Source organism: Megalopta genalis, chromosome 2 (genome assembly GCF_051020955.1).
Source record: "Megalopta genalis isolate 19385.01 chromosome 2, iyMegGena1_principal, whole genome shotgun sequence".
In the NCBI taxonomy this organism is placed as follows: domain Eukaryota; kingdom Metazoa; phylum Arthropoda; class Insecta; order Hymenoptera; family Halictidae; genus Megalopta; species Megalopta genalis.
Genome location: NC_135014.1, coordinates 33,539,049 through 33,560,404, shown reverse-complemented (window position 1 = coordinate 33,560,404; position 21,356 = coordinate 33,539,049). Strand labels below are relative to the sequence as shown.

At 41.7% G+C, this 21,356-nt stretch overlaps 1 protein-coding gene across 3 annotated transcripts in view; it reads left to right on the top strand.

Moving 5' to 3' along the window:
• sns (sticks and stones) overlaps nucleotides 1-21,356 on the top strand; it is a 717,563-nt gene that overhangs the window by 563,661 nt on the left and 132,546 nt on the right. The gene's annotated exons all lie outside the window — the stretch shown is intronic.

Here is a 21,356-nt window from a genome sequence, read left to right as displayed (position 1 = left end):
AAATTTTGTATTTCATTGAACAAATCGGCAATTACTTAGTTGCCAACCCAATAAGATCGAGCGTGACAAATTAAAAATTGAAAAGAAACATCGATTATACGCTTAGCACCTTTTCCAATTGTTTAAACTATTAGGAAATCGTATGCCGTATGATAGATGTGGACGAAAAAATAATAATAATTTTTGTTCGAAGACTCTTTTTTCATTCTATACGGTTTGCGAGTTATAAGGAATAAAGGAAACAGCCTAATATTTGGGCGTGAATTTCCTGCCCTTAAAGTGAACTTGCGCAAGACAAAAGGATCGCGTGATACGTATTCAGCTTAAATTTCGTTTTAGGGGACACAAACTTTCTAACTTTTTATGATACATTCTCGTAGTTTTTGCTGAGAAAACTCCGAAAATTTAAATCTCAAATCTAGGAATTCATTGATTCGAGAGTTACACGCGCCCGAAGTCGAGGAATTTTCAGCGTCTGTTGACAGGTAATTAGTCCGTGCATATTGTTAGTTCACGAAGGTGGAAAAGCCATTCGGATGCCATTGGGTTTGCGGAGTTTTCGCGTAGAAATCTGCAGGAATGTGCGGCAAACAGCAGAAAAATTCCGCGTCCCGTGAAACGAAGTTTAGCCGATATTTAACGTATGCTCCACGTAACCGAAAGTTTCAGGATTTTTTGAATTTCCGGGTCGGAGATCATCGCTCGTGTGAGCGATGGAAGTTTAATGTAAATGAACGCGGCGCTGAACGGCGGTGGCAAAAGGGGCCGAGCGCGGGGGAGGACGCGTGACTCGTCCGGCGCAAATAAGCGGGGGCGATGTGCGCGCATGCTAATGGGGATGCGTTCATTCCTTTGTACGGCGTATAAACGAGCGTTCTCACTCGGCGCGCTATCTGCGAGCGGACCGAACTGAATGGGATCGCCGACGAGGGAGGTATTGATGCGAAATGAGAGGACGGGGCCGGGGCTTGTTCTCCTTTTCCTCGGGCCGGTCTTCTTCGCTCTCTCGGCCCCGCGCGCCGGCGACCGTCTTCCCCGTTCTACAAAAGGAGCAATATAAATGCGGACACAAAAGCCGGCCGAGAAACGGCGTGGATTGTATTAGACGCCGTCGTAATGCTCGAAATTGCACGTCCGACGCGGCCAAAGGGTTGCCGGGAGGGGCTGCGAGCAGCGGACCGTGAACACGGGTCAACCATGACCCGGAGTTCTTTGTCTCGCGAATTGAGACGTGGTCGGATCTCGCCGAGAAATTCAGGATCTTTTATTGGAACCGGTGAACGGCGAATAAATTAGAGGCGATGGTTCCGAGCGGCTTCGGAGAGGGTCGATGGAGAGATCCCGGGTCGGTCTTGACCCGTGCTCTTGTTTATCAGTCGCGATGTGCTTCGATTTTTCATGAAAAGTGAGAGTCTTGTATGAATAGTCAGCGAAGAGGTAAACGAAGAGGACCGATTGCGAAGATGGGTCGATTTTGACCCGTACCTTTGTCTTCGAATTAGGATATCTATTGCCTAGATATAGCGTGGATCGAGTAAACAGTAGATAAATAAAGGACAATAGTCATCGAAGGTGGAGATTGAAACTAGTAAGGATTTAAAAAATGACCAATCTTCGTGCTTGGTCAAGGATTTAAGGCTATTGTTACCGTATTCTCAACTCGTTACGATTGTTATGTATATTTTAGAATTTTTATATTTCTTACAACTATTTAATTATTATAATTATATTAATTTGGATATTTTTTATTTTGCATAAAGATCCGCAGCCCATTTATGATATTTCATTTTTATGTATCGCGTTTTCATCGCTGCGATAACAGCGAAAAATGTTGCAGTATATTCGTACCCGTAGCCGCAGACACACATTGTTCGCGGTTCCCAGGTCCGTTGGTTACAGGTTGAGTACTCTTTAAAACAGTTTCAGCCGATCTTCGCATCCCTGGTAATCCTCTGTGTCTCTTCCAGCGGCAAACAATTATTCCCCTCGCGCGGTCACTTTCTCTCGCTCATTAACTATTAGTGGACTGCGAATCTCTGCGCGAACGAAGATTATCCAAGTTAATTGTACATATTCCATACGATTGAAACAATTGAAATTATGATCTCACAGATGAAAACATGTTTTCTCTTTCAACGATCGCGATTAATTGAAGATAACGTAAGAACATCGTTAAATCCGTTTAACGTCATATCAGTTTCGTATCAGACCCGTTCGTTTCTCTCCTGAATGCATAAAATTCGCAGTCCGATTATTAGTCACGTGACCGCACACATAGAAAGCCCCCCCGAAACACAGAAAACGCGAGAGAACGAACGAACGAAAACACGGAAACCGTTTGCGAAGCTTGAAATAAAACGCTCGCGGCCCGAGTTCGGTAATTAAATTTTCAAGATAATCGCCTGTACGTCATTCGACCGGCCCGCTATCCTATCTGCGATCTTCTTGCTGCTCCTCCGGCACATTTACTCTTCGGAAAGCAACTAAAGTCGCATTAACAGAACGAATGTTCCACGAGAAGCGGCAGCGAGCCGGAGCGGCAAGAAAGCAAGACAAATGAGTTTTATTGGCGTTTTTGGTAAGAAGCGAATCCTCGCGTCGCGCTGGATCACTCTCGAATAACCGGGACAAGTCGTTTCCGCGTCGTTCGAAGAAACTTATCCGCTCGTTCGTAAAGATAGCTGACGGCGGAATCGGTCGTTGAGAGCCGCGCCCTCCCGCGCGGCTCGCCGCGCCGATCGCGAGTCAGTCAAAACATTTAGCGGCGAGCATAGTTTCCGCTAACCTGGCATTTAGGGGCTATCGGGTTGAACCATTTGCACTCGAAACTGTTTTCGCTGCCGGGAACTGGTCGCTCGATACTTCAACCGCGGTAATTGTTTTTATTGCCTCTTACGCGTCAATCGGGCCGACGCGACGCGCTAACATCGGTGGCGACCGAGAGTCGCCAGTCGGTCCTCTAACGAGCTCACGGGTTTACCTTTTATTTATGTCCGACATTATCCCCCGCGTATCCCCCCTCGCATGTTTATTTAGTTCCGTTGCACCTCGACACTCCCGTGCAGTCATTAGAACGCGGATCTCTACGCAGAATAAAAATCTGCCTCGCTTGCAAGGTGCATACACGATGCATAGAGCTTCATTTCTTCCGTTAATGATTTTAATCGTTCGAATATAGTATATTGATGGTTTCGCATTTTTTTGTCGCTATTTCACTGTTTTCGATTTTCTCGTATTTTGTCAGAATGCAGACAAGTGTTACGATTAGACCGCGGATCTTTATGCGAGAATAAAAATTGTCTGTATCAATTGCAAATCGTACGAGCCAAGTGTAATCTTGTTTCTCTTAAATTATTTTTTTAAGTTGTAATTGACATAGCAACGTTTTTAGTACCTTCACTGTTCCACGTTTCACCTAATTACAATTATTAACGGAAAGACGTGGAAAGACATTTTCTACCAATTCATGTTTCTTGCAGTTGACGCGGGCAATTTCCACTTTGCATCCGACAGATTCTGTTAAAATCAGTCTCCGATCGATCGACAGTCCAATAACAATTAATTTCACGCCGATTTATCCTTCTGCCGGATCAGCATTTAGGATCCCGTTTCCCGTCGAAACGAAAATCGTTCGAAATTCGCGAATTTTTCTCCGCACGCTGCTCGACGATTTCTTCCGTCGACTTAATTACCGGTACCTGTACACCGATAGAATTCCAAATCCGTGGGATTAGCATTTTTTCGATCCCGGCGAGATCGGATGAATTTTCTTCGAGGTAAGATTTCCTGTGAACGCGCGGCGAAGTTTTCTTCTCCGGTCGCTCGATTCTCCATATTCCCGAAAGGCACGAATGCATAAGGGATTCGAAGGACCACGAGGGCGCTCGAGAATGCATTCGGAGGATACATCGAGGCGGGGATCGATCCCGTTGATCCGCGACGGGTGAGATTTCGACGGGTCGAGGGGATGAGAAATAACCGCGGAAAGAGAAATCGGAGAATGAATAGTTTGCCGAGCACTCGAGCCGCTCTTCGACTTTCTCTTTTTAATTATACGCGCGACGTGTTCGAGCAGTTTGAAAATTGGGACAAGTTGCGTTTCCACTTTTCCGCTGCTCTCAATCTCTCTCTCTCTCTCTCTCTCTCTCTCTCTCTCGACGTTTTTGTTTTTGGAAGCGGAGGAACGAGCCGGGATAGTTTAAAAAAAGGCGACGTAAGCAGCGTTAATTGGACGCTGGTTTTGCGACAACCGCCGCTGACGTCGGAGACGAAACACGCGTTAATTATGCTCCATCTGTAACGCACTTTAACGCCAGATTTACGGAGCACTAAAACCGGTTGGTTTATATCCGTTTGTAATACTAACACAATACGGTATTTGTTCCGATTTCGAGGGGGTGTTGTCACATTTGCCGCAACTAACACGTGCATTGAACAAATAACTCACGAACGTATTTTTACAATCTGAATAATCAGAAATAAAGAAATTCTCTTATTGATAATTTTTACAATCTTTTTACAATTTTTCTTACAGTTATATCGTTACCACAGATGAATAAACAATTAATAAATTCTATGTAGGTTCTAGACGGATTCTAAATAGATTTTACATTCATCTGATATTATCTCCCTTTGTCATTGTTAAATAACACACAACTAGAAAGCGGATCTTTGTGCGAAATAAAAATTTTCTACCTTGATTGCAATATACGAGAGTTAAACAGACAATTATAATATATTATATGCACGAATTAGCAATTGAATTATATTAAGTAGAATAACGTTTCTCTACGTTTCCAACCTGCGCTGATTGATCAGACTCAATTAACATCGCAGCAGAAATAACCACCAAAATTATCTCGCAATATAAAACCACGGATTTTTATGCATTTATGCCACGCGCACACTTGTGAAATAGGAGAAAGCATTTATGTTATTAAAAATTCATTTCATTTCATTTTGCTGCATTCGATCTTCCAGTCCAGCATCTCCTCCGGAACATACAGGAATTTTTCCACTCAGTTAAAGAAATGAACCGTAAAAAATAGAAGATTGCATAGAGATCTGCAGTCTAATTGGAATTACACACGTCAATATATATGCGAGCGCGCAAGATTAAAAATCAGTAATACCATCCGGAGAACATTTATCCAGATTTCTTGTATTTCGCCGAACAAATACGCGAAATTCCTGTGTTTGTTCTGCACTCGTAGACCATCGAACATGATCGTACGTCATACATCCCGCATGCGATCGCAATAATTGTAGAATCTCGCAGGAACGCGAGTTTTCGCGCATTCCAGCAGTCTATCGACAACGCCAGATATTGTTTGAAGCTTTTAAACGGGAAGATCCATTAACGGTGGATCCCGCGTCGTGGAATTCCCGCGTGAATCGAATTTTCATGGTGTGTTGGACACCCGGCGCGTTATTATTACATATTTCGCCATGGCACGGTTGTTCCCCGTGAATCATTCTATAAAACGGGAATCGCCGACAGCGCGAGCGGGACGCGTCGAAGATGCAATTGCGCGCGTCCATAGAAACGATACGTTTAACAATCGCGGATAGAAAGAAATACCGTTGTCGTATTTGTCACGGAGCTTCATGAACGTTTCAGTTTCCCGTCCACGTATCTCCCAGCGGAATCGATGCATTTTTATAAGCGCGACGTCGGCCATTGATGCGACCGACGGACATTGCCGCGATCGCGTGACGCAAATAGGACAACAAAGCTGCGTTTTGTCTCGTTCGTGAGGGAATCGCGAGAAACGAATTTCGCCCGAGTGTTCGCGCATTTTTTTTTTTTTAAATCAATTTCTCCGTAAACATGGCGCACAGGGGATACTACGCGATTTTTTTATGCCTTTTGCTAGAACGTGTCATCAACAGTTTATCTCAGCAGGTATATCTTTTCAAATTGCAGATTGACAATGGAGAGTTTTCTTAGTGCGTTGTTCGATAGCAGTTTCAACCATGATAGTCTGATAAGTTTCATTGACAATATTTTCCATAAATCTTTGTGTTTCGAGATATATATTTATGTTGTTACTCTTTGTCAAACGTCGCGCGAATTAAAAACAATTCCAAAATACGCTGTTATGCTACACTATATATTTTATTCGTCGTCAATTGTTCTATATATTTTATTCGTCATTAATTGTTCTATATATTTTATTCGTCATAAATTGTTCTATATATTTTATTCGTCATAAATTGTTCTATCTATTTATTCGAATAAATTGTTCTATCTATTTATTCGAATAAATTGTTCTATCTATTTATTCGAATAAATTGTTCTATCTATTTATTCGAATAAATTGTTCTATCTATTTATTTGTCGTCAATTGCTCTATCTATTTATTCGAATAAATTGTTCTATCTATTTATTTGTCGTCAATTGTTCTATCTATTTATTAGAGTAGAGATTGTAAAATTATTCGAATAACAATGCGAACAATTATTAATATAGAATCAATTCGATTTGCGCGGCACATTGATGCAACATTTGAAAAAAAATTCACTATAAAAATCAACGTGGAAGATAAAAATTTACCGTAGGAAATGTTCGATTATCGCTTTCGTGTCCTAAAACCCTATGTAAGATCCGGTTCGTCCAATATATCGCGATAAAAATGAATTTCGAAATCTGGTTAAAAATTAGTGCCACGAATATGTGACCGACGTGGCACTAATCGTGTTAATACATCAGGTACTCCGGTAATAGATAGCGAGGTCGATGCACTAACGACAAAAATGAGTAGCGGAAGGGTGGAAACGATAACGAAGTTAAAATAGTGACGAAGTTAAAATACTAATGGCGTTAAAACGGTAATGTGAAGTTAAAAGAGTAAACGAGCTTAAAAGTATTTATGAGTATCGATTTTGCCGCTTTTGGCCTGCTGCAATTATTCAAGGAAGTTGCTATAATTATCCGAAATATCGATTTGCCTTCGGTTCTTCTGCAATGGATCCAAGCAATTTTTATTTCACCCGAAGTTCCGCACTCTAGTGATAAATTTCGATTTTTTGATCTTTTGCACTTGGAGCAGACATTTACGCCATTTACATACGTACGGCGGACATTTTTAATTGATTTTTACCGTGGAACGCATCATTTGGAAGAGTAAATTTCCATGTGGATAATTTACTGTGTAAACTTTTGCGTTTATTAACCAACACAAATGTAATCAAATTCGTGCTATACCTCTCTGATCTCGTAATATCACACGATATTAATTTCGCTATTGTTCTTGGCGATTGATCGGTAAACGTGCAGTGTTTGTTCAAATGATTTTCTGGCGAAGGAAAGAATTGTTAAAAAATTTCAGATTTATTGGGGGTTCCGGCAGGGTTGATTTTTATTCCGCGACGCAGAAGAAGATCGTTCTAAGAATAGATTCACGTTCGAACGGATCACCCTGTAATCGAGCAAAGGAAGATTTGCATCTTAGGAACAGAATGGAAGAGTGATCGCTCCGAGTTTTTCGAAAACAACTCGAAAGCAATTCGCGCGAGGATCCGCAATGCGCTAGCAAGAGTCCATACTTGAACGTAAACACGGCGAGGCGGAGTGGATAAGCCGAGAATCACGGCAAAGAGCATTAATTTCGTTCGGCCGATCCTGTAGTTCGAAGCTCGATGCAGCGTCAAAGAAGAAACTTCGTTTTCGTTTTAACAGGATCGCGCCGGCGGAAAGAGAATAGATAATAAAGTGTCGCAGTAACAAGTAAGAAATCGCGAACCCATTAAACAGGATTACTCTGATCCTGCCGGAGGATGAATAACCAAAGCGAAACGGCGAAGAGGGTGTATTCTTGGAGAGACGCGCGGAAAGATCTTTAATAAATCCCTTGAAGAAAAGAATTCCTTGGCTTCCGCGTGTGCGGCCAGGGAGCGAGGGGATGGGGAGATGAAAAGAGTAGAAGAGACAAAGAAAAACAGCGGGAGAGAGAGAGAGAGGGAGAGAGCAAAAAAGAAATAGAAAGAGAAAAAAAGAAAGAGATTAATTTGCGAGCACGTTCACGCAAAAATTGGCAACGGAAACGTGGTAACGATGGGTTTGCCACTAACCCTTAGCACCCTTAGCACCCTTAGCACCCCTATTGCATTCTCCAATTTTCAGTAAATACACTTTCGCGTTTTATAAAGCAACGCATTAAAATATGCGCTGCGATACGACCTACAAAGAATTATGAAGTTCAAAGGTGAATGTCAAACGAATATTTCACGTTTGTAAAGAGAATGGCAATGATTTGCAGGATACACGACCGCGAGAAATATTTCAAGTTTGACGTTGAAAGTGCAAATTGTCGTCAATTGGCGTAGAAGCGTGGCCGACATTGACCTCGGCGTACAACCGCCGTGTTATCCGGAGTTTAATAACGATCGCAGCCGGCCGAACAATAATCCTGGTCGGCCGCGTGAAAAAAAATGAACGCCACCGTGGAGGATCAACAATAATTGCGTCACCCTCGCCCTGTAGAGCTCCGATCGAACCGTGGCCAGGCTCGGCGAGAGGTAATCGTTGCTCTATCGAGCCTCAACAATAACTTCGCCGCCGACGATAATCTCGTCTGTCGGCAGTAATTGCACCGTGGAAACTTACTAATCATCGCAGCCGTTTCCCGATTAAGTGGTCGGGGGCTAGGTTTAAAAGTTCGTTTTTTCTTTTACCGCGATGCACTCGGGTGAACTGAATTTTATTCGAATTTTCGTTGTACGATACTATGGTTTAATTGCTATATAAATATATTAAATTTTACAGTTCACAAAATTCATTTCTACTGTGACGCTTTCGAGCTAATTAAATCGCATTAGGTTTTTTGGACGCAATAATTTGTTACAATCGATATACGAATATTAAGATATAAGACAGCTTTAGAAATTCATTTCTATTGTGACGCGTTCGAGTAAATTGCATTTTATCTTTGAAGTATACAGGATACATTGGATCTGTGCAACGTTTTAACACTAGATTTCCCAAGGAAGTCATTTTGACTGCTTTTTAATTTCAATTAGAAAAAATATTATGTATATAATGATACAATTTCTTAGAATGTTGGGACTTTTTGTACAGCATATAAATGCGTTTATTAATAATTGTAGTTACCTCCCCCCCTCCTTCCCAATATATACCGGAAATGAAGGAGGGGGGGGGGGGTAACTACAATTATAACTACAATATATATATATATATAGTAGTATATATGTGTATATATGTGTGTATATATATGTGTGTGTGTGTGTGTGTGTGTGTGTGTGTGTGTGTGTGTGTGTGTGTGTTATACCTATATTGCCCAAAAACAGTCGTTTTGACTGCTTGGGAAATTTAAAATAATCAAATGACTCTTATTATTGAATTGAGTAAATTTCTTATATGACCAGTCCGGCTCTGTATTGAAATAACATTTTTCATCTTTTTCGATTACCGTTACATGATAACATACAAGTACATGATAAATTGTCGATTTGGGCATATATTAGATAACTTGCAGTTGCTCAATAAGCTAAAGTAGTACCTGTTATTCGTATCTTCGTGTTATTCGTACCTTAAATTTTTGTATCGTTAATATTTACTAATAACCTGTTATAAAACTGTAAATAATATATAAAAATATTAAAAATTAATTTCAAACAAATTTCTTTATACATTAATTATTCTTTCACAATGCAGTCATTTTGACTGCTTTTGGGCAATATAGCTATATACTAAGTTTCAGTCTTTCTAGTGCTAAGATCGATATTAGGTACTCAATGCGTTATTTACGTCCGAACAATTCGTCCGACAACCCCGCCGGGGATTTCGATCGTATACGTCGTTCGAGAGGCGCCATTACCGGAGGAATGGCGCTGTTAGTATCGCCGGGCTCGGGAGGGGAAAAAAAAATAAAAGGCGACGAAGGAAGGTTTAGGTGGCTCGGAATTTTCGAGTTTTAAACCAAAATCTCCTCGAAGTGGCCAATAAATATCGTAGAACGAAGCGGTCCGGTTTACGTCGCGCTACGGCAAAGTGCTTCCCCTCAATTTCGCGTCAGCTGGCGAATAACCCTGTTATGGCTCTGTCGATTATTCCCGGAGGAACGACGCGGTCTTGTCCCGCGTTACGTCGCCTTGTAAACGCGCGTATATACACAGGTGCAAGTACACAAGCGCGCGCGCGTATCCGCGTGCACGCGGAAATTTTATTCGCGGAGCAAGCGAACGAAGGCTTATTTCTCCGCGGCGATGGTAATGCATGCGGGTCCTCGGGAAACGAGGGTGTGTGTGTATGTGTCGCGTCGGTCCACCGTGGCGCTGTTACGGCCTGCACATTCGAAAAAGCCCGGCCCCCGTACATATGCGAATTCCATAAATTCCGTATCGGCGGAACTTTATATTTTATTGTTATTCCGTGACACGCAGACGTCGTGTCTGAGTTACCAAGTGCACACGGTAACGGCTGTGCCGCGCTCGTAAAACGGCGCGCGGCGCTTGTTTCGTTATGAAAAATTCGTTTGTACGGCGACGCGTGTCCCGACGACGTTTCTCGGTTTCTTAATTTTTCAACCGGCCCCCGCCCCCCGCCGAATCACCTCGCCGGCCCCGCGGTTCGCTCAATTTTCCACTGTGAAATGTCTAATTAACGCCCGGTTACTCGCAGCAGAATCCGTTGCGATCGCGGCGCCGTTTAATTGCACCGACGCCGCTGGAATTAGAACCGCCGCACACTGTTTCCCCCGATTGAACTTTACACCGATCTGACTATTTTTTCTGCGGACGTAAATCGGGCTCGAAATTGGCGAATAAAAGATTTTCTTTCGTAACGTCTCTCTGTGCAGAAATATGCTGTGCCGATCGTAAGTAACGGACGTGAAATAATAATGCATTTCCTTTTTTAATCATTCCTAATGCGACGGGAACAGCGTGACGTGTGACTTTTCTAGTATCTTCATTTCGTCTACATAATGTTGCGAGTATAAACAGTCACAGGAAATGCTGAAACGATTATTCGATTCAGGAACATTGGTATTACACGTTGCTTTCGCTCGTGAAAGCGATTCGTTCGTACGAAGCAATTTTTTAAGAGTTGCTTCGATCATTAATTTCAGTATTCAGCAGCTTACAATCGAACCGAGGCGCCACTAAAAATTGTTATATCACGTTTCGAACTAATTTGTACACATGTCAAATTTATTTACATTTGAAAAACTGTTAAAAACTGTCGTCTGACTCAATTTCATTTCCATAAAATGCAATAAATCGTATAAAATGAAATTACTATAGATCAGAGAGACTATCTTGGATCTGGAATTCAAATGGCTTCCGGGCGAAGGATTAATTGTCCTTGGAAACACGTGAATCGGGTCAAGTGTTTCGATAAGATTCTTCGAAACTGAATGTAATTTAAGACCGAAAGAAACACGCCCGGATAAAGATCTCCGATAAACGGTTCGAAAAATATTCGTACGACGACCGACTGTGTTAAAAACCGACGATTTCTATTCGACTTTGACTGCGGATGACTGGATCAGGAGGCAAATCCGCTCCATCTAAAACAACTAAACAGAGGGACACTTTGGTGGCCGGAGGTTCCAGCATGCAAACATTTCGCCGGGAAGTTGGTAGCGCGTCCCGCCGCCGAGCATCTGCGAAAGAGCGTTTCGTAAATCGTTTCATTTTTCATGTAGAGCTTCGAACGGTCAATTTGCATACCGAGCGGGGGTAAACGCGCACTTTATGCCAGTGTTTGTCGGCCTTTTTCCCCGTTAAGCGAAGCCTGAAACGAGCACCGATGCGGGAGAACCGATTGTCCTTTTCCGGGGAAGGGACGGAAAAATTCAACGATGTTGGGGGAAAATTTGCGTCCGCCGCACTTCCTCTTCTCTCTCTCTCTCCCTCTCTTCCTCTATCTCTCTCGCTCTCTCTATCTCTCTCTATTTCTTTCCCTATGCCTCTTGCTTTCTCTCTCTATTTCTTTCTCTATGTCTCTCGCTTTCTGTCTCTCTACTTCTCTATATCTCTTCCTCTATCTCTCCCCCCCTCTCTCTCTCTCTCTCTCTCGCTCTGTCGTTTCATCTTCCCTTGTTCCTCCCCTCTCTCTATTTCTTTCCCTATATCTCTTGCGTTCTCTCTCTATTTCTTTCTCTATGTCTCTCGCTTTCTGTCTCTCTACTTCTCTATATCTCTTCCTCTGTCTCTCCCTCTCTCTCTCTCTCTCTCTCTCGCTCTGTCGTTTCATCTTCCCTTGTTCCTCCTCTCTCTCTATTTCTTTCCCTATATCTCTTGCGTTCTCTCTCTATTTCTTTCCCTATATCTCTTGCGTTCTCTCTCTATTTCTTTCTCTATGTCTCTCGCTTTCTGTCTCTCTACTTCTCTATATCTCTTCCTCTATCTCTCCCTCTCTCTCTCTCTCTCGCTCTGTCGTTTCATCTTCCCTTGTTCCTCCTCTCTCTCTATTTCTTTCCCTATATCTCTTGCGTTCTCTCTCTATTTCTTTCCCTATATCTCTTGCGTTCTCTCTCTATTTCTTTCTCTATGTCTCTCGCTTTCTGTCTCTCTACTTCTCTATATCTCTTCCTCTATCTCTCCCCCCCTCTCTCTCTCTCTCTCTCTCGCTCTGTCGTTTCATCTTCCCTTGTTCCTCCCCTCTCTCTATTTCTTTCCCTATATCTCTTGCGTTCTCTCTCTATTTCTTTCTCTATGTCTCTCGCTTTCTGTCTCTCTACTTCTCTATATCTCTTCCTCTGTCTCTCCCTCTCTCTCTCTCTCTCTCTCTCGCTCTGTCGTTTCATCTTCCCTTGTTCCTCCTCTCTCTCTATTTCTTTCCCTATATCTCTTGCGTTCTCTCTCTATTTCTTTCTCTATGTCTCTCGCTTTCTGTCTCTCTACTTCTCTATATCTCTTCCTCTGTCTCTCCCTCTCTCTCTCTCTCTCTCTCGCTCTGTCGTTTCATCTTCCCTTGTTCCTCCTCTCTCTCTATTTCTTTCCCTATATCTCTTGCGTTCTCTCTCTATTTCTTTCCCTATATCTCTTGCGTTCTCTCTCTATTTCTTTCTCTATGTCTCTCGCTTTCTGTCTCTCTACTTCTCTATATCTCTTCCTCTATCTCTCCCCCTCTCTCTCTCTCTCTCTCGCTCTGTCGTTCCATCTTCCCTTGTTCCTCCGGTTTCTGCGGAGAATAGTCGCATAGGTTGTTCCGTTGATTTTGTATTCGGCGAACGTGGCGGGCGAAGTTTCACGGGCGATCGAGACGTCGCAAAAGGAAATCGGCAGTTCGGAAGATATTTCAATATATCGGGTAGATGCGCGAGACCTTATGGAGATTCTACTGTTTCAGATATTTCTCCGGTGCGATAGAATCCCGGATATATCCCGGGAATCCGCGCATCGTTTACCATTTCCTCTTTATTGCGTCTCGCCGCACCATTCTCGCCTTTATGGACGGATTTCGGGGCTATTGAATTAAACACTGTATCGTTTCCACGATTCCCTGCGTGTTCATAGCGAAACAAACACTCGGCCATCTTTGGGAAATCTTTGCGGAAATTGTTATTTACGTGCGGTTTTATTTGTACGAATATTTATTTTTATTTATCTGGAAGTATAGCTGAATTGAGTACAGTTGTTACGATCATCGTGCGAAACAAAAAATCTGGACAGTTAAAAATCGTTTCATGGTTAGTGCGAAACGTCTGATTTATTTATGTGTTTCTGTAAAATATCATATCGAAAATGTCAGTAACTCAGAAAGCAATTCGTAGACTGCGCGCGAATTATTATTTAAATAAAAAAAAAGATTCGAATTAGCTGAGATTACACAAAAGTATAAAATAGTTTATTACCAAGTATCTAAGTATCTAGTTTATAACAGTGTCTTGTAATTTTATCTAAGCAAAATTCTACTATTTAGGTTTAAGTTAAGCCTTTCTTCTTACAGTCTGCAAAATTGATGAAAGTGTTATTTAGAGATAAACCATTTCGCTTGACGTGAAATGCATTTTTAACGCGATCCTTAAATTAACATCTTATACTAATAATTAGACCGCGGATTTTTGTGCAAGACAAAAATAGTCTTCTTTAATTGCATAATAATATTGCAGAATAAAATTCCTGAATAATATCAGCGAGCTGACAGCAGCGCAATAATATCTTCAAATTTTTTCAACGATTCTGCTATTCGTTTATTCCCATAAATGCATAAAATCCTTCATCCACTAACAATTTCCTGGCCGTCTTATAATTTCGTTCGCCGCGTCATTAAGCAAAACCGCGTGCGCGTCTGAATTCGCGGTACAAAGTTCTTTATGGGGGTTGAAACTGCCCGATAAAAAGGAAAGATCGCAGTTGCCGTCGCGCGTTCGAAATAAACGTTTCGAGGGGACATCGAAGCGGACAGCAGGAATGAAGAAAAACGTTTCAGCCGCAGATGAAGACAAACGTGCTCGTAACAATTTGAAAGGTAACGCGCCGGGTCTGTATCGAATTAAACTGCGAAAGGATTAATCCTGAAGCCGGCTCGTCTACCGGCGAGAAGATAGGGTGTCGCGCCGTTAGCTGGCCCCCGCGATTATTAAAACGGCCGGGGTCATTCGCGAAAGCTTCGACCCGTCACCGAGCCCCGGGGCTCGACTAATAAAAACTCGGGCAAAGCCGATAATCGTATAATTCATTCGACGGATTTGCGCATCGACGCCGGGACCGGCCGTCGACGCCGATATTTATTCCTTTCGGCGGCGCGGCGCTCGGCGCCGATCCTCGGCCGCCGCGGCGCTCCGGCACCGAGTCGTCGATTAAACCTCCGACAGACCTATTCGCGCGTATCACGTAATTTTCCTCCGCGCCGTTAACCGTGCCCTCCATCCGTCCACGGACCGAAAGAAAAACGAACAGGCCGCGCCCGCGCGCGCCGTACGCTTATCCGCTGCAATCTAAACTCGACCCAAAATCACCCTAATTAACAAGCGAACTACTCCGCATCGGCTCTCCATAATCCTCGCTGGATCGCGGCAGTTTAACACCGTTTCTGCCGAAGGCGTCGATAAACACCCTTTCAGATTTTAATTCGACACTATTTTCGATCGACGAGGTGTGCGTTAAATAGAATTTTAGCTTTTAATTAACTTGCTACGAAAATTTAATCAGACTTTTCCTTAACCGCTCCGCACCGTAACAACGTGTCAGACCCCGTGATGCAAATTTCACGCATAATCCATTTAAATTATTCCGTGCAATTAATATTAAATTATACCTAATCTATTAAATTGTCCAATCAAATTAATATTAAATTACGCGCAATCTATTAAATTATTCAGTAAAATTAATGTTAAATTATACGCGATCTATTAAATCGTTCGATAAAATTATTACGTTATTTTTATCTCTATCAATTTCCTTATTTCATCTTACGTTATTTATATCTGTCTAATTACTTCTGTTCTGAAACAATACTATTTACAATCGTAGATATTACAATAAATAACGCATTACAAACGGATTACTGAACACTTCCGACGGTGTCCAAGATAAAACGCATCGAAACGGTGTTACCTTTGATTACCGGAAGAGAAATGACTCGTCTGTCCCGGCGAAACGCGGCCTGATAATGAGCACGCATCTATTATGCATTCGCAAGTACTGTTCATGTTCATCAATTATTATTACATGGAAACGCGTCTATTGTGACCATTATTTAATTAGTAATTAGTCAATGTCAGTGACCGCGGCGCGAGTTATTAATGACGCGAGATTAGTACACGAGCAGATTTGCTCTCATTGCCGTGGCGTGACGCGCCGCGCCTGTATCGGTAACTTCGTAACGCCGCGTTGCTGTCATTAACGCATGTAAATCCGCGGCGTGCGATCCGTTTGGCGACTGTTTTAATTTTTTAATTGGCTCCGGCTGCAACAATAAGCCATTCCGCGCCCCGGCGTACGATCGGAACGATGCCGCGCACGGATTATCGTGCGGACACTCGAAGCTGCGAGGATTGTACTCGGCTGCGCCCTCCAGAACATCGAGAGGGTCGAAATCCATCGCATGGTCTTCCTCGCGTACAGACTCGTTAATCGCTTAACCGATTGAATACTGCCACTCGGGACACACAAATATAACCGGGAGACTCTCGCGTCGGAAGCTTGTACACCAGGTCCCGCCATTTTCCATCGCGCGCAAATCTTATTTCAGTTTTTTCCGGCACACTTCCGCGCAGCCGTATTGCATATTCAATCTGCATAAATGTTGCATTATGCACGCCTCTCTGGTCCTTTTTAGGAGATAATTTAAGCGGCCGCCCCTTTTTGCATATTTTTCATGGAGCTGGCGTTAATGATTAATGATTTGTGTAATAAGTTCGTGAACGGCTGGTTCGGTTGGTTGCTTTTCCGGAATTTTTAGCGGACCGGGCGGTTTTCTTGTCGAGCTTCATGCAAATCAAGAAAATGTTTTCTTTATTAAGCACACGCAGAGAATAGTTTTCGTGTATTTTTTTTGTTTATTTTATCGAAGTTCTATGGGGATGAAATCTATTTTTGTACGCATTTTGACTTTGTACGTGATTAATAGACCGCGAATTTGTATGCAAAATAAATGTTGTCTCCATCAATTGCAATACAATCCATAATTACAATATAAACTAAGCAGCAACTTTATTTTTAATGATATTAATAGATTGAAAATAAGATGCTAATAATATAGATTATTACATTATTGTAAAATGTAACTGGCCAATTTTATCATGAAAGCGTAAAATCCGCAGTCTAGTAATTAAAGAATATAGCTTATTGCTTAAAAAGGTTCCTTGCGACGGGAATTAAATTGAGAATGGCGTAAATGCGCGAACACACTGATTGAATTTGGTACATCTTGCTGTCATATTTTCGAACTCGATTTTGTGGGTCTTTTATATTAATTTCGCGCGACCTATTTCACTATCTTCATTTCTTTCGTTATTTGCCAGTTTACTGTCTTCTTGTAGCTAGAGCGCATACCGACTTTACACAGGGTGCACTGGCATGAGTGCGTACAATGACCCCGTTCCACTAACGTTCTAACGCACAGAGCACCTAATGGAACATATTGGGATTGTACCGCAACTGGACTGTTCTGTTTCACTTCAGCTGTGAAATCAAGCTTTCCAGCTAGCTGAGGTCCGATTGCACCAACGCTTCCATAGAATATACTCGATTAAAAATAGACTGCGCCGTATAATGTTCTAAACGGACCGCGGATTTTGATGCAGAATAAACATTTTCTAATTCTCTTGGAAGAAATCGAAATTTCCAATTGAATTGAAATTTACCAACTTGAGTAACTCGAAAATAGTGTGACACTGTTCTTAAATTCGTTTATCGACTCCACAGCTTTCTATTTCGTCCGTTCATTTTTGTTACAAACGCATAAAGCCCGCGGTCTAGTTATAAAACACCGTACCTTGCAATAAATTCTTAACTTACAAAAAATCAATGCTTTTCAAATCAAAATTATCAAGATTTATTTCCTCGACTTCGCATCGTCTTATTTGTCCGCCATTTTACCGATCCATGGAATTGAATTTTATTGATTAACGATATTCACAAGATGGCACGTTGCTGTAAATTTTATCGACCGACGATACGAACAAAATCAGCCTTCATTCGCAGGAGAAATTCGCGTAAACACGCCAGATTGATAGCAGAACGTCTATGGAATTATAAATGTGTACTGCGTTTTTTCCGCACCCTTCAACTTTAAAGTTATCCCTTTGAAATAATCTCAATATACATAGACCACGCTAAAAGCTTCTGAATGGTCGCGGAGTAGTCGTCGGCGAGTTTTTAACATACGCAGGGAATTTCTGTTTTGAAGTCCTTAGAGCGTTTTAAAGCTACCACTTCGGCGTACGCTTCAAACGCACAAAATACGGTTTTCGAAAGTGTTTGCCCCGGCGTGGGAGAAACGGCTTTTTAAACTGTTGCGCGTGGAACACCGAAAGAAACGCTCTCTAATCATTATTCCACCGGATTTTCCGCCACTCTTCTCGAAAACTGTTTCGGTAATTAAATAGCAACACTTTGAAATTACGATTCTTGTTCGGGGTAATTCTGGATACATGGATGCCGTTTATGCGGGTAGTTTTGCTGTAATTGTTTCACCTGCGAACGCAGAATGGAGCTCTGTGCTAATGGGAAGAACGTATTCAAATGATTAATGTGACTTTTAGATTTTTTTTCTTGACTGTCAAGATGTTGTACAGTTTTACGATATTACAGTTTCACGGTTTCACAATTTCACAACTTCACAATTTCACAGTTTCAGAATTTCACAACTTCACAATTTCACAGTTTCAGAATTTTACAACTTCACAATTTCACAACTTCACAACTTCATAATTTCACAATTTCACAACTTCACAACTTCACAATTTCATAATTCCACAATTTCACAGTTTCACAATTTTACAACTTTACAATTCCACAATTTCACAGTTTCAGAATTTTACAACTTCATAACTTCATAACTTCATAATTTCACAATTTCACAATTCCATAATTCCACAATTTCACAATTCTACAATTCCACAATTTTGCAACTTCACAATTTCACAGTTTCACAATTTCCCAATTCCATAAATTTCACAGTTTCGTAATTTCACAATTTCACAATTTCGCAACTTCACAGTTTCACAACTCCGCAATTTCGCAACTTCGCAATTTCACAATTTCACAATTTCACAATTTCACAATTCCACAATTTCGCAACTTCGCAATTTCACAACTTTACAATTCCACAATTTTACAATTTCACAACTTTATAATTTCACAATTTCACAGCTTACAATATTCGATTTTGCAATGCACAATTTTCAATTTACGATTTACGATTTTACGAATTGCGATTTTACGATGTACAATTTATCTACAAGAGAAGAATATTTTCTACCTTAAAAGTATCACCCAGATTTACAAGAGCGATGCAGAAAGCTCCCAGAACAATCACAATCAATACCAATTACCTTAACTAAACCGAGCAACGAATTTTCACTGCGACCCACCCTCTTATCAATTTCAAATAATATATTACCAATACTGCATTCAATTGAAGGCTGACCCAGCACGCATAATCTCTCTTTCGCTCTAAACGTTCGATTCGCGCGAACGAAGCTCGGATTTCACAAAGTATCCTCGAACAAATCTCAACGTCGGGGCAGAAGCAATAGCAGTAACGCGACGCAATGTTTCAGCGTCGAATTGCCAAAGGCAGAATCCTCCTAAAAAAAAAAAGGGAGAACTGTGTTATCAGGTTACCGATCGTCATTTGCATAAAAAAAAGAGAAGACGGTTGAACGATTCAGTCTCGGTTTTCACAGGCAGTTGACGGCGCGGGACACGCCAGTGCCTGGCATCTTCATCCCTTGGCGTGCAGCGCGACCCTCCCTCGCAGCGCAACGCTCCGAATCGCTTCCCCCCGAGTTCGCTCGAGATGACGGGCACAACGGCGACAAGATGAAAGACAAAATCTTGATGGAAGATCAGCGTAATCTGCTTGTTCGCCGCCGATAGAACCGATGCTCGGTGCTGCTTGGTTAGCTTTCATAGGGAGAGAGAGAGAGAGAGAGAGAGAGAGAGAGAGAGAGAGAGGAGAGAGTGGAGGCCCCGGCGTCGTCGTTGACGGCCGTCGCCGATCCTCGCCGTCGTCTGTGTACCTGCGGCCGGGTTACACGTTTGCCTTTGTGCAGACCGCCTGTGCGTTTCGTGGCCACTTGCCCCACGAATTTGCACAATCCAGCCTAAATACGGCATCGATGAAATATACAGGCCGAGCGTTTCATGCCAGCCGGCAAACAACCGGCGCGGCGTACCGCGCGGCTCTGCCCTTGCATTCGGATACGCCACGGACCTCCAGCCAGATAAATTTAACGCGTCCGTGAACGCGAAGGCGTGGCCAGGCCGGGACCAAACCGAGAAGAATTGATTTCGGTGTAACGTTAGAATGCCGGCGGTATGCGAACGCTATCGTGCCTGGCGCAGCTTTGCGAAATACGTGCGCTCTGTACAGTAAATTCTCCCTAATTGACAGTCAGATTGTGCACAAAAATGGACAATTAATTTGGGAAGAGGAGATGCGATTATTCGAGCCTTGCGGCGAGTTTTTTGGTTGTTGGCAATCGGTAACTAGGAAAACGAGCCGCGAGACGCGAATAATCGTAGCTCCGCTTCGCAAATTGTCCATTTTTGTGTACAATCCGAGCGTCGATTAGGAAGAATCGATATTGTATAATTTATATATTATATTTTTATATATTATATATAATATATAAATTCAGTACAAAATATATATGAAATATATATTAAATGATATAAAATATATATATATATATATATATATATATATATTTTTAGTCATAATCATATTTTATTTACAGTCTAATTGATTCGATTGAAATTATCAAAATTATTAATACTAAAATAGTGTCAACATTTAGCCAGCCGAATGAGGAGATCTTCCCGTTTTAAATTAAGCAGCTCTATGACCGAATGAGAAAATCTCGTGGCCTTCGTTCTGCTTATTTTTTGTTGTTATTGTTGTTGTCATCGATCAGTCTTGACACATAGTTTTTTGCAACTCATCGAATATTTTCATTTCCTTTATAAAACACGGTTTTAATTAAACTCTGTGAACACTTTGACTGCCGCGTCACAGGCATATGTGTGGGTGACAGCATCGTTTAAAATTTAATTTCTAAAAATTAATTTTTACGGAAATCAACATTGTAATTTCTTAGTTTAATTAAGATTTGCTTGAACGTTGAAGAAGCCATGTAAGTTTGATCTGCAATTTTAATTTAATCGAACGAAAGACTATGATTTTATGAAATTTTTTAGGTTTCTGGCGCGATCGTGAATGTGTTAAGGGTGGAACAAATTTTCATCGAGAAATTTCCGATGTTTGAACTGCTTTGGCTTCGTTAAAGAACATTATACAGAGATGAATGCGAATTCATGAATGCGTACTGCAAAATGCGGATTTCAAAACGCGAACTTCAAAGTCGTAAAGGGGTGACCCGCTTTCTTTAATCTCATTATAGGGAGAAAACCAGAAGAAATAGATTAAGCCTCGTGCAAACGTTTTGTGAAATAATCTTTTGGAATTTTTGTGAAATGAAAGTACCTTCGCATTTCCGTCTCGCATTCGAGTAAAAAAGCATCTGGAAATAAAATTGAAACAATGATCAGAAAGCAGAAACTTTGCCCTTTAAAACGAGCGAAGACTCATCTCGGTACGATTTTTTTTACGATGTTACAGCAATTCGGACATCGGTAATTTCTCGATGAAAATTTCTTCATCCCTTAATTTTGCTCGCGAGTGTATTTGGGTGCTACGTGATCGCTAGACTGTA